The following is a 14,415-nucleotide window of genomic DNA, read 5'->3' on the forward strand; positions in this document are numbered from 1 at the left end:
AAGAGGTAAAGAAAGATGTGTGTGGTCAAGTGAAAGAGATGGTCAAGTGTTAAAATATTCCCTTCCAAATGTTAAAACATTGCCAGAGAAAGGATAAGAAGAGTACAAAGGACTGTGAATGAGCAGAGGATCCTTTCAAATACATTAGGATATTGACTGACAAAACCACAAACAGGGTAAGCAGTACCAGGAGCAGATGAGCTCTCCCTGTATTTTTTTGGCAGGATTGGGAAGGAGAATAGCATAAAAAGAACAGGCATAAGGAAGAAAAAGCAGAGAAGAAGGAACACAAGACCACTTCAGTTCTGGCGTCTCTCATCCATGAGTTCTCAAGTCCGATCACCCTGACCTTGACCAAGGATCACCAAGGACTGCAGTCATCAGAACCAGCTCTGCAAGCTTCACCTCTGTGGCATTTTGTACTTACAGGTAATCTGAGATGTTAAAAACTAATAATTTCATCTATATAGTAATAATTATTAATGATATGTAAAAATTATTTATTGCTGTTCATATATGAATTTAGTAAAGTTCTATTTTAAATTTTAAAACTGTCCTGACTTGTAAGTCTTCTGAAGATTCTTGTCACAATGATCTCTAGTTACTTAATTTGTATAACACACAGAAACATATTCAGTTACAACAATCAGTAGAATAGAATGGTACCTTGTAATTAGTTTTCCTAGAGTTTGCATTTCTTAGAAAAGACACAATTACAATGAGCTACGGCAGCAACCTCTATTACCTTTGAAATAAGAAGTCAGGAAAAAGATTTATGATCTTTCAGCCTTCCTGCCTAATTAGTAAAACTTGTGCCCAAGCTCGTAATAGACCCCTAGCTTGTACATGCGTACCATGGAACACATGAATACCACTGCCTTTAATAAAAATAATTTCATACTGGAATTTTATCTGAGTGTGTGAACTTTGGGTAAGACTCAGAAATTCCTAACCTTTCGTAAAAAGTCACTATATTCTCATGAAATACAATTGATTTTAGCGTAATAAACTCTGTAGGCTGGTCCATACAATGGTTTTATCTCCTTTATGAAGGATTTAATACATTTTTAGTCTAGCATACATCTCAGAACAGAAAGTCTTTCAGAAGTTGCACATAAAATATTGCCATGCTCTGCAATCTTCACACAACTGTTCAATTCAATTCAGACAAAAGGAAAAAGAAGATACATCACTTGCAGACAGCTAAATATCCTAAACCTTTACCTAATAGATTCAGATTTCCTTATGTAAAACCAGGTATTCCCTTCAATGAAACACGGAAGCTTGATCTTTAAATCAGTATTAACAGTGTACAGACCCTGACTTAATCAGTAACGGTTTCATTTTCCGTGAAAAAGATGACAAAGCCAGAGAAAAAGAACAAAACTAAGCAGTAAAAATTACCTAAAAATAAATATCTTTAGGGATAATGGAACATATACGACGACCTTCAAAACCTGCAAGATGATTTATGCCTCTAGATATTTTCAGTAAAGCTTTGGGCGTGATCTGTATCTTTAGATATAATCAACATAGGTAATTGAACATGCTCTTATGAACTTCTGCAACTAAACATGTTTTGTTGTGCCTCAACATCACATGTAATCAGAGGTTCCATCAACTTAACAGAGGGCAGTCACCACTTACAGAAAGGAAGATGTTACCTTTTCTTTCACAGTTCATTATTAACATCATATGGGATTTTCGTTCTAGCTGTTCTAGATTTTTTTTTTCCCACAACTTCTGTTCTAGAGTTGAAATGAGTTATATCTTACAGACTTTGTTGCAACAACTGAGTAAACAGCTTTATATGTTTGTATGTGTGAGTGAAACAGAAAGATGGGGAAAATGGAAGAACTAGTGTAATGGGAACACAGAAACTCACTTCCACCTCATTCTTTAGATTGTTGAGCATTCATATCATATTTCAAAAAACTGCCTTCCAGTACTTAAAGGGGGCCTACAGGAAAGCTGGAGAGGGACTTTTTACAAGGGCATGTAGTGATAGGACAAGGGGCAATGGCTTTAAACTGAAAGAGGGGAGATTTAGATTAGATCTAAGGAAGATAATTTTCACTCTGAGGGTGGTGAGGCACTGGAACAGGTTGCCCAGAGAAGTTGTAAAAGTTGCCCTTGTAAAAAGTCCCTCCCCAGCTTTCCTGTAGGCCCCCTTTAAGTACTGGAAGGCTGCAGTAAGATCACCCCGGAGCCTTCTCTTCTCCAGGCTGAACAGCCTCAACTCTCTCAGTCTGTCTTCATAGCAGAGGTGCTCCAGCCCTCGGATCATCTTTGTGGCCCTCCTCTGGACTTGCTCCAGCAGCTCCATGTCCTTCTTGTGTTGGGAACTCCAGAGCTGAGCGCAGTATTCCAGGTGGGGTCTCACGAGAGCAGAGTAGAGGGGCAGAATCACCTCCCTCGACCTGCTGGTCACACTTCTTTGGATGTAGCCCTGGACACGGTTGGTTTTCTGGGCTGCCAGCGCACATTTCCGGCTCATGTTGAGCCACTGTTCCAATCCACACTGCTGCTGTAACCTTCAGTCAAGTGGCGGTGGCCCACAGAAGGCAGTCACCCACCTCCCCCTTCTCTTCACTGCAGGTCCCACGTGGTGCAAGTCCCTTTGTCCTCTTCTTAAATATGTCATTCACAGAGGTGCTGATTGGCTCAGTCCCGGCCAGAGGTGGGTCCAACTGGGCGAAAGACAGGTCCCACTGGTTTTGGAGCTGGTGAAACTTCTTATAGCTTCTTATATGGGCTATCTCTGCAGCCTCTCCTCTGCTACCAAAATTCCACTACATAAACCCAGCACGATATCATTCTAGGAGAGCAATCAGAACAGAAGAACTTTCCCGTCTTTTTTGTCTCACAGCCTTAACCTATTACTTTTTCTCCTTCTGACTTTATGGATACTGGACTTCTGGCTGAACAAAGACATACCTTCAGTAGGAAAATATTTCTTTCCAATATGTCCTACGACGCGGTGGATATTGTGTTCTACAGGCATTCGCTTTTCTGACTGAGGAGCAAATGCTTTAATCATGAGCTTATTATGCAAAAAAAAAAAAAGTGGCCATCTCTACTTTTAATGAGTTTCAGTGCAATCATATTTGCGTTCATCATGCTTAGAGTAAGACTAGTGATTCAGGCTATAGTAGAGATGCAATCAATGTCTAAGAAAGCCTCTGACTAAATATAGATTGTAATCAAGTGTGAGAGTGAGATAGGCTCCTCAGCAAGAGATTAAAAAAAAAAAAGAATGCAATAATACATATCTTTAGTGGTCTTGAAGAACATTTTCACTTAGCAAAGGAGGAGCCTCTTGATTTTTGAATGCCTTCATTGTCTGTCAGGAAGTCTGAATTTCTTCCAGAGGTCTTGGGATCTCAGCTCTGCATATACTCCAATCTGAGAGAAATATGGGACATTTGGATTTGTCCCTCTTATTTAAATGTAAATACTCCGACTAAAATGTGGTCTTTTTAGTACCCTTTTGATATATGAACTTTAAGCTTTATGCTAATTAAATTAACCTTTGTCATTTTAATTAAATGCTATTAAAGGTTTTTAAAATCCCAGTAAACCTCTATGGAAAGGAGTAAAATGACAATATGCAATCTAAAATAATAAGTGAATTATTTGAATGTCGCAAAAATTGGAAAGTAGTTCAAATAGTTTTTCAAAACAAAAAGACTTGCTGATAATATGGTAAAAATTTCTGTGCCTTGAAATATTTCTTTTAGTATTATCTAGGAGATGATGCTTTTTCACATCTATGAAGTACTCATACTGAAAGCTATGTCAGAAAATAGTTTGTAGAAATATTTAAAGAAAGAATAAAAAAAAGAAAATAAATAAAATAAAGAATAATAATAAAAAATATTATATAAATATAATAAAAAATAAAAAATAATATATAAAATATTATATAAAATAATAAAATAAAGAAATAATAAAAAATATTTAAAGAAAGAATAAAAAGATGATATAAAGTGCCTTGCTTTTAAGACATTCCTTTGCTGGTTGCCTGTATGCAGATCTATTGTGACTGCAGGCTTTCTAGAGGAGTGATTATTCCTATGCATTCCTGTAATATCTAGAAAGAAAAAGATTCTTCCCTTGAGTTCTAAGGGATTCTTTAACAAAACATAGAGCACATGCAATTAAATGTAATAATTTAACTCTTACAGGTTATAAGACTTGTTCTCATTTCATTCTTGTTATAAACATTTAAAGCAGCACTAGCTTGCAAAGAACATTTCCATATGCAAGACTGGAACTTTGAAGAATTATTAAGATTTTTTCTTTAATTCAAAATCATATCTGATTTGCATTCTACATATCCCAAGTCAGCAAGATTAATAGAGCTATATATGAAGAGTAGATGAGTGTTAAATTGTTTAGGATTCAGTTTGAAAAAGGTAAGAAGGTTGAATACTTAAATCAATTGGCTTTAGTACACCTTTGCACCAAATGAGTGATCGTAATGAAGCTACCAATGGTATTTTTTGACTGGCTTGCCTTACAATGTGTTGTGGTTTAACCTCAGCTGGCAACTAAGCACCACACAGCCAATCGCCCACTCCTCCCTGTGGGATGCAAGAGAGACTCTGTGTTGGGCTATGTGGTGGGGTTTTGGTAGCAGGGGAGGGGCTCCTGTAAGGAGCTGCAAGAAGCTTCTTTGGCTCCAATTCGAAGCTGCCTCTGGACTGGAAAGTTGTGACTCCATAGGAAAAGCCTGTGCTTGAACAGTCTGATGGGTAAGGGCTGGATTCCACAGGAAGGACTCATATTGGAGAAGTTAGTGGAGGACTGTCTCTGTGGGAAGAGACACCATGTTGGAGCAGGGGAAGAGTGTCAGGAGTCCTTCCCTTTTAGGGAAGGAGCAGCAGAAACAACATGTGAGAAACTGACTTGTAGCCCCCATTCCTCATCCCCCTGCACCACTGGGGGTGGAGGTGGAGCTGAAAGAACGGAGGGGTGAGGGGAAGGTGTTTTTAAGATCTGGCCTTGTTTCTCATTATTCATTATCCTCTCTGAAGTAACTGTTAATGATTTAAATGGAATTGTCCCAAAGTCAGCCCTCAAGCCTATTGTAACATTCTTCTCTCCACTCCACAGGGAAGGGGAGGGGGAGAGGGGAGGGTGAGTAATAAGGGAGGGGAGGAATGGGACTTTTTAGATAAGTCTCACTTTCCACTATTTCTTTCCTTGTAACTGCCTTCCGCGCTTTTCAGCTTTTCATTTCCTATAATAATGATAAACATCTTATATGGTATGTTAAATTATCAGATCCCATTTCCTTTTTTCTTCATAGATGCTTTCAACAATGTGGTTTCAAGGTATATGTAGAGAAAGGCTGTGTTATGAAGAAAATGACTCTTGCTCCTCTGCTTTGGAAGGTGGGCTGTCCACTATCCTGAATTTGAACAGTGAATACATTATGTCATCATGGAACCACACGACTTTTACTTCACATTGATTTCTGCATGGCAAGGACAATAATCTCATTTGGCATAATAGTGAGTTTGTAATACTATGAGATAAACAAATACAAGTACCCCTACCTTCATTTCTTTTTTCTTGTTTTTTTTTAAATGTCTTTTGTATGTCTTAAACCAGATATCTACAAATTTTATATTTGTCAGGAAATATAAAGAAAAAACATTGTTGAAATGGTTGAAAACTTGATAAAACACATTGTTACATGATCTGGATGAAGGGGCAGAGTGCACCTCAGCAAGTTTGCTGATGACACAAAACTGGGAGGAGTGGCTTATACACCTGAGCGTTGTGATGCCATCCAGAGGGACTTCAAAAGGCTGGAGAAATGGGCTGTCAGGAACCTCATGCAGTTCAACAAGGAGGAGTGCAAAGTCCTGCATGTGGGGAGGAACAACCCCAGGTACCATCTTTAAACTTTATATACACCTTATATACATTTTACACATTATATCTGTTATATCTGCAATTTTAGTGCAAGTTTCATGAAATTAAAATAAAATCCTTCCTTTCACAGCATACCACTTTTGAGAATACACCTTGAGGTAGCAGACTTTGAGAAATGCATCTTGGGAACCAGATCCATAAAACTGCCCAACATGTGCAAACTGTAAAAGAATTCTCAGTACAATGAATGAAGGAAATGTATACTGAGACATGAGTCATATTAGATTTGAACTGAAAAATATGAAAGGTAAGTAGAATGAAAAGAACATATGACTTGAAAAGTGGGAATATCCCTATATTGTATGCCTCTTCAAATTAACTGACTGTTAAAAACAGGCAAATGAATGGCAGCATGCCTCAAAAGAGAAGAATTCTACATTCAGGAGAAAAGAAAACCCCATAAAAGAAAGACCAAAACATTAAGAGCCCAGAATTGAAAACTCTGTTGAAACAAACAACAATTTGGAGATAACAATTGCTGAAGGATCATGTAGTACTACTAAAAAGGTTTGGTTTTGACAAGATCGATTATCTGTCTTTTAAATCCTGTCTCACAGTTAGGGGTAGAAGATGGAGGGAAAAGAGAGAATGAAGTATTAGACTGTACATTACACCAAAGGACTAGGCATATGATTCAATATTAATCTAATTGGGATGTGCTTTGAAACAAACTTTGCAGTTACTGAAAAACTTGACTGTTCTTCAACACAGAAAGGTATTAAGAAATATATAGGTGCATGCTTATCTGTACATTAGTCATAGTGATGTTTAAATTCTTCACAGAGACTAAGTTTAGTTTTGAGACCCCCCCATCTCTAAGGAATGAGTTCCTGTCCTCGTCAAGGGACTGGGCTGCAAATTTAATCAGAGACTTCTAATCCTACAAGTTAATGGGCTTAGGCCTTTAGTTCAAGCAAGAGGAGCTCATGATGTTAACCCTAATAGTGAAATAGTTTTTGTGATGTTTAGGCGTATTGATTATTATCTTGCTTATTGAGTACACACACCAACGTCAATTATTTACCCCAAGTGAGCCACACAATTTGACTGCCTTTGTTTGTGAAAGGTTTATAAATAAGAAGGAAAGTTTTTTTAAAAAGCGCTAGTTTTGTGGATATTTTAAAAATTATTTTACTGTTAAAAGAGCAATATACATTTCTTGATGGAATATTCTGGTAATTATTATAGCTTTTATGTTATGCATGCACACACATATTCACATCACAACTTGTACAATTTTATGTAAACCAAAAGGTATTTTCATTAAACGCCCAGTGAAAAATGTTTCATTAAACAAACATTTTTTCTTGTGGTTTAAAATAAAAGTTTAAAAGAAACCTTTGAACTAATAAATTACCATAGAGCAGGTTATCTGTGATACTAAGAAAAATTTTTTACAGCTTTCAGTTGTAATGAGATTAAATACTGGCTTTCTTAATTTTGGTAACAGATACATATTCATCACAGACGTACAAAGTAGAATTGTTACCATATGGCAAAATGTAAGGCACAACTAAGGAAATCATACTTAAATTAAACTTACAATTTACTGTCTCTCTTTGCAACCAGTATCTTTGACGATGATGAATCAGGCTACTTTAATGTACCTACTTAGTTGTTACTTTCCAGTTGCAGATCTATGAAGTCAGAAGTAAGTTGCATTATTTTTGAGTCCTTTTGCCTGATTATCTCTAAACCCAGTTTAGGCTAAATCTACTGAAAGTGGACAAATAACTATTAAAAATCAGTTATGTTTTATTGTGGGAGTGGCAGGGATAATGTCTTTCCATAGTTTTGTGAACTACAAATACACTTTGAGCTAGAAGTGCATGAAATCCTCTGAACAAAACTTTTTTTCTCCTGAAAAATGTAACTTATGAAATGAAAACTAACTCACTCTAAATGCATACAGACTTATTTATAGCAGGAAAAACAAATGCCCCCCCCCAACCTTGCAAAAAAACACAAAGCAACAACAAAAACATCCAACATTTAGAATGTTTGTGTATGCGCATTATTTTTTCTTTTTTTATTTTCAAGAATGTTTACATAGTCAAGATCAAGAGAAAATATTTCCTTTGATGTAAAAAAAGAGCCAAAACAAACAAAAAAAACCCCACAAGATAAAAAAAAAATTGACCTAAAGCATTTTTCTCTGGACTTTTCACTGAAATTTTGATTAATTTTTGCTTTGAATTGGTTTGAAATACTTTTGGATATGTAACAAATAAATTTTTTAAAAATCGGTTCTTCACTCAGCTTTGAGACTAATTTTGCTGAAGGCAGTGATAGGTAGCCAAGCTCCTGGCTTCCTGCTTCCCCAAATGAGCTTCTGACTGTTGTCATAGTTACAGAGATATTTGCACCTGTGAACTTCCTCATCTCTCTGAATGAAACCTCTCAAGCAGCATATCTCTTCGTTTCTTCTCTTACTTTCCTCATACAGAAAGACTATTTAAAAAAAAAAAAATCACCTATGCTGATCAGTTATTTTTGTCTATATTATTTGGATTTGATCTTTCTTTTAGTAACTTGCCAGTGGTTGTATTTCAACTGACAATCTTTACAAATCTAGTGATTTTATCCCTTTTATACTTTTATTTAAGGATTTTATTTAAGGATATAAAGAGAGAGAGAGAGAGAAATAAATTAATAAAATGAGAGGCTTTGTTATGGAAAATTTAATGTCTGCCTCCTTTAAGACGTCCCTTTGTCAACACCAAAGCAAGTCAGGCACGATTTAGTATGGTTAATGCAACAGGTTTATTTTGCTGGTCCAGACTGCTTTGATCAGGGGCAGGTCTGTGTGATGGGACGTCTGCTGAATATCTCCAATGATGTATTTTGCTTTACTTTTTCCTCACTTGCTCCCCTTTCTATAGCAACAACCTTTTTGAATTTTAGTCTTTCTCGACCTCAGTTTTGCTGATATTATGGCCTCTTAGAGACCTCTGTAAGCTAGCACCCTCTTTTAATTACCTTGTGAAATTCTTTGCTTAAAGTGACTTCCTGGTCCTTCTTTTCCACATCTTTTGTCTTATAATTTGTATAATTTAACTATATTCTTAAATAATTTTAGTTTCAGTGTAAGCTATATTTCACTTATATCAGTAGAAAAATCACAATTTATGAACATTTTTAAAGCAGTAGAGTTCTTGATAACCTTTTTAAGTGCTTGCATATTTCTTAGGGTTTATATTCAGTAATCTCCTAGTAGCTTTAAGAGACAGGAAGAGTAGCAGGGATGAAATTCAGTTCCAGGTTGTAGACAGTTGTAGGTTTCTACTTGCAACATATGGACCTGGCTCAACTATCTAAATCTGGGGAACCCCATCTGGCCTTTGGCTGCTGCTCCTCAAGTGTGTCTCCTGGAGGACTTGAGGCATGACTGTCAGCTGCACGAAAAACACTTGGATATTGTAGCGAGTCCAAACTGGCACTAAATATCTAATTTGAGTCAGTAAATCAAGCCCAGTATACTATACAAGGGGGCAAAATATACATGTCCAATAAATATCTTTTGACATACGCCTAGGCATTACTTTAGCCCCTTCCTGTTCTGTGTCAATTGTTGTGCAATGGTCCTTCACACTTTTGTTATAAGCATAAATATGAGAAATGTTAAAATACTAGCTCCTGTTTAAGCTCAGTTATATTGAATGCTGACTCTTTGTTCCTGGGGCTGATGCCTACAGTAATTGTTATTCCTAGTTCCTAGTGATACTGCTGAGAGATCTGAAGACTGGTAGCTTATTAATATATGCAATCTGTTTTCTTTATATTAATTTTGAATATCTCCAGTGAGAAAAAGCTCTTTAAACTGTTAAGGTTATATTATCTCTTATCAAATGAAAGCTTAATCACTACAAACCTCAAACTCCTATGTCTAGCTACGTAGTTATTCACAGGGTTTGTGAGAATTGAAGTATTCATATGTTTCAGCTTAAAGATGTATTGTTTGATTTCTGACATGGATAACTTCTCATCAAAGTAGTATCTAACTTTCTATCCCTAAATATAAACATTATTTATAAAGCCATATATTACATGTAGGAAGTTGTCAAATATTTCCTTGTCAGAGTGTATCCTTTGACTGCATTTGCATTGCAGAATTCAGTTCCAAAATGAGTTGCTTTGGTAATGTGCGTCTCACAACCCCATCTTTATTTTCATTCATTTTACCTTAAATTTCCTTTTTCCTTTCCCTTCCATTTCTCTTTTCCCAATGTGAGTGGTTTCTTTCAGTGCTTTAATAGTATCCTGGCACGGCAGGGTGTTGGTAAGAGCACATTTCAAAAAGTGTAAGAGAAGGACCCAACTGAGTAGTCAGTTAAAATATTTCATTAGCTCAGTTCTGCATTGTGTGTCTCTATAAAATGTTTTATAAGATAAAAACAATCCAAGGTTTGAGTCTGTGAAAGCTCTCTTTTGTTCCCCTTTCAAAAAATGAGGAAAATGAGGAAAATTGTTTGCCATCATATATACTTGAACATTTCTGTTGTATTTTTCCAGGTGTCAAAAATTTCTTCCTACAGCTTTGGCCTTCAAGAAATTCCCAAAGTTGACTGCTTGGCCAGCTGTACATTACCATGTCCTTTCCTGAAAGAGATTACTCGTGCACTGATGGAACATAATATTCTATAACATGACATAAAGAAATAATAGCATGTAATAAAATCCTTGTTATATCTTTAATAATAGGATAAAACTAAATTACAGTATTTGATATTGCTGACTTAGTTTCAGATGTTCATCTTTTACAGGAAACCTAATCTATGCCAGAAGTGGTCATTGAGGATCATCAGCGGTGCAACTAAGGTATAGAAAATAGAGTTCAATTATATCTTACCGTTAAAACTGAATTTAAGGATTGTTTGCTCATTTGCACAGAATATTGTTATTTTTCACCTTGTAAGTTTGAATATGCTTGCATAGTCTGATAAATTCTCTCACAGCAAACAGAATACTTGTGTACAATTCACCCTTGAGAATCTCATCAGCCTTTAAATTATTTTGTGCATTTCCTGAATGTTACAGCATTGTTTAAAAAGCAATTTTCAGTATCATAGGATTAAAAATAACATCACAGGACTTTATATTTGTTTTCCTCCCTGCAGTTCCTCATTCGTTATTATTTGTTTGTTGATTGTATTACAGAAATTTATTCAGACTCCAATAATGAAAGGGATCTATTGTGCCAACACTGTACAAATACATACTTAGGAACAGCCACTACTTAAAAGATTTTACTATAGTAAAGACCAAATAACTGTGCCAGCAGTTATTAATGTTTCTTGATATTTCCCCATAAGACCCTGTTACTTGAGGTTTTTACGTTCTTCATTGTTTCACTTGGCCAGAAATCCTGCATTCTGAACTTTATGTCCAAAATTTATTTTTTCTAGAAAGCTTCCTTGCAGGTAGTTTTGGATGTAACATGGAAGAGGGAAAGGAAAATTAGATGTTCTAGCATTAAGAGAATAAAAAATACAGAAACGTTTGACACTTTGAAATTTCTAGTGAAATGTTGAATTCTTCTTTGGAAAATCTTATGCCATTTCTTATTGCTGTAAATGTTGACAACAATGGCCTCTTCAGTAGTGAAAAACTATCTTTCAGAGTGTGTTTCCAAACTTCACGCTACTTTCACTTGTTGGATTTGATTTCTGTAAACACTATATAGCATATTTTCCTTTTCGTGATGTTTTGGATAATTGTGCGATTGCATTTGAGAACAGAGCGTTTACTAGTAATTCAAATGCTTATAGATTATGTAAGTGTGGTACTTATTTTTTTTTCTTTTTATGAAGAAGGAAAGAATGTAGCAAGAGAATAATCCTTAAGAAATCATACGTATTGAAAACATATTAAAAGAATTTTTAAATTCTGTATCAAGAACTTAGAAGTTCTTGATCATGACTGCTCAGCTTCAAATAACTTCTTATCAGGTGAAGACTATCATGTCCATGAAGGTTTTTCACACAGCTGAAATGAGCTGTAAGCTAACAGTGAGGACTTCCATTCTTGACGTCAGAGATCAGGTCCAGCTCTTATCATTTTGCTATCTGCTTAATGATAATCTTAAACTATCTAAGAAAAATTACTTGCTGACTGTTGGACCTGAAAACACTTTTTATGTAATTGCACATCGCAATCTATTTTGCATAAATGCAATGTGCATTTCTCTCAATTTCTGACAAAATTATGATATGATGAGAAAACTTTTGTGTATCCTGGTCATGTGTGTTTCAGCTGTGACTAAAGGTATACATATGTGTCTTCGGTCCCTTAATATTTTTCATTCTTCTGCTGCAACACTTTAATTCTGTTTTAGTTTTTAGCTGAAAGGTAAAGGATAGTGATCTATGTTATAATTTTTAGAGGAGGAAGAGTCACCAAAAAGATATTTAAGATACTTGCATGGTTTTCAACAAGTTATTACAGATCCCAAAAATACAAAATGCCAGTAAGGGGAGGTTTTATACTTAAGAGTTTTAGATGCTCTTTTATTGTGATTATGCATTCTATTAATGAAACCGTGTACAAGATACTTAGAAGAAATTACGTCCTTTACCCCTGTTACATCTCACATATTCTTGAAAACTCTTTTTATTCATAATTTGACATCTTGATATCTATCTTATTTGCAGATATAGCAATATCTCTTTTCTGCTTGTGGAAACAAAATTATTTCAGTGAGTTCTAGTTTTTCAGTAATTAACCCTTACACTTCTTACCCTGAGTTATTCCTTTCTACTGTTTGCTCTCGATGGGCTATTCCTGGAAGCCAATGGGATTCAGTTCTAAAAATACGACTGATTGCATCAAGACCTGCTTTGGAATTTAACAGCTTTCCTCTCCTTCTTCTCTATCCTCTCTTCTCTCTTCTTTCCTTTCTGTTTTTCCTTTTTTTCTTTTTTGCCTAGCCTTGCCTCCCCTCTGCCTTTCTCTCTCCCTTTATGATTTATCTTAGGTACTAAATGAGTAAAAGACTAAGAAAGAAATCACATAATTTGAATTGAAATTTGTTATTTCCTTCTGACAATCTTCTATCAATTCAAAAACATTTCATACAAGGCATATCAGGTCTGACATGTATTTGCATTTTATCGCTACTGAATCAGTGAGCTATATTTCAGTCATCACATACAGAAAAGCAAGATAGTAAGCTTCTAACAGAGAAAAGCACAGTGTTACCTTGTTCCAGAAAAAATGGAGATGACACCAAGGGGAGTGGAGGCGCGGGGAGGGGAGGGGAGGGGAGGAGAGGGAGAGAGAAGGGGAGGGAAGGGGAGGGAGAGGGAAGGGGAGGAAAGGAGAAGATAGGGGAGGAAAGGGGAGGAAAGGAGAGGATAGGGGAGGAAAGGGGAGAAGAAGGAAAGAAAGAAAGAAAGAAAGAAAGAAAGAAAGAAAGAAAGAAAGAAAGAAAGAAAGAAAGAAAGAAAGAAAGAAAGAAAGAAAGAAAGAAAGAAAGAAAGAAAGAAAGAAAGAAAGAAAGAAAGAAAGAAAGAAAGAAAGAAAGAAAGAAAGAAAGAAAAGAAAGAAAGATAGAAAAGAAAGAAAAGAAAGAAAAGAAAGAAAAGAAAACCAAAATCTCTTCTATTCAGGTTCCTGTTCATTTCTAAAAACAATTTCAGTGACGAGCCTTATGTTACACTACAGACCAGAGAACCATATGTTCACTTACTGACTCTTTGGCTAATTTTGAGAGTGCTCGGTGAAGAAGAAAAGCAATGCTAAGGGCTTTCTATTTCAGCAATGTGTTCTGAACTCGTTTGTTGTAGAAGTAACAGAGATGATAAATATTATTCCTTCTCAGATATTTCCTCTGAGGCGTAAGATTTCTTTGCAGAATTCCTGTGTCTATTGAGTGACAAATACAATTTTGACTATCGTGCAGAAATGAGGTAACATCATCTTTTACTCTTCTAACTGGAGTGAAGTTCATGTAAGTTTTCATACACACTTTTGAATCACTACATTTTCAGAAATATTCAAGAGGATTCAGAGATACTGCTGATTGCCTCAGGCACTATATGTTTTGCCTTCAGCTGCCCCTCACACATATCAAGCTTTTCTGCTTGAAGCTTCTGGGTTGTACAGAGAAGGCTTATGTTCAGACCTACTGTGACATGGAAAACTACATAAAATTACTTCTTTCTATAATGTTCTTGTTCACTTGTTTTTGCTACATTTTATGCCTACTTTTTAACTTCTGACTACGTGAGATTTGTGGTATATAAAAGAAGTAAATACAACATCTTATTATCCAAATCTATCATATTGTATGCCATAGGTTATCATTCCAAAAGACTTTAGGGTTTAGCAATTACATTAGTAATATATCATTTACCACAGAAAAACAGTAGCTGGAAAATTCATTTCCTGTCCCTACAATTGTTTATCTTCCCTGGTTAAGACAAAATCAAGGAACAAGCTCTTCCCTGTAATAAAAGATTCCATCTGTAA

This window comes from Tauraco erythrolophus, chromosome 1, assembly GCF_009769465.1.
Source record: "Tauraco erythrolophus isolate bTauEry1 chromosome 1, bTauEry1.pri, whole genome shotgun sequence".
NCBI classification, from domain to species: domain Eukaryota; kingdom Metazoa; phylum Chordata; class Aves; order Musophagiformes; family Musophagidae; genus Tauraco; species Tauraco erythrolophus.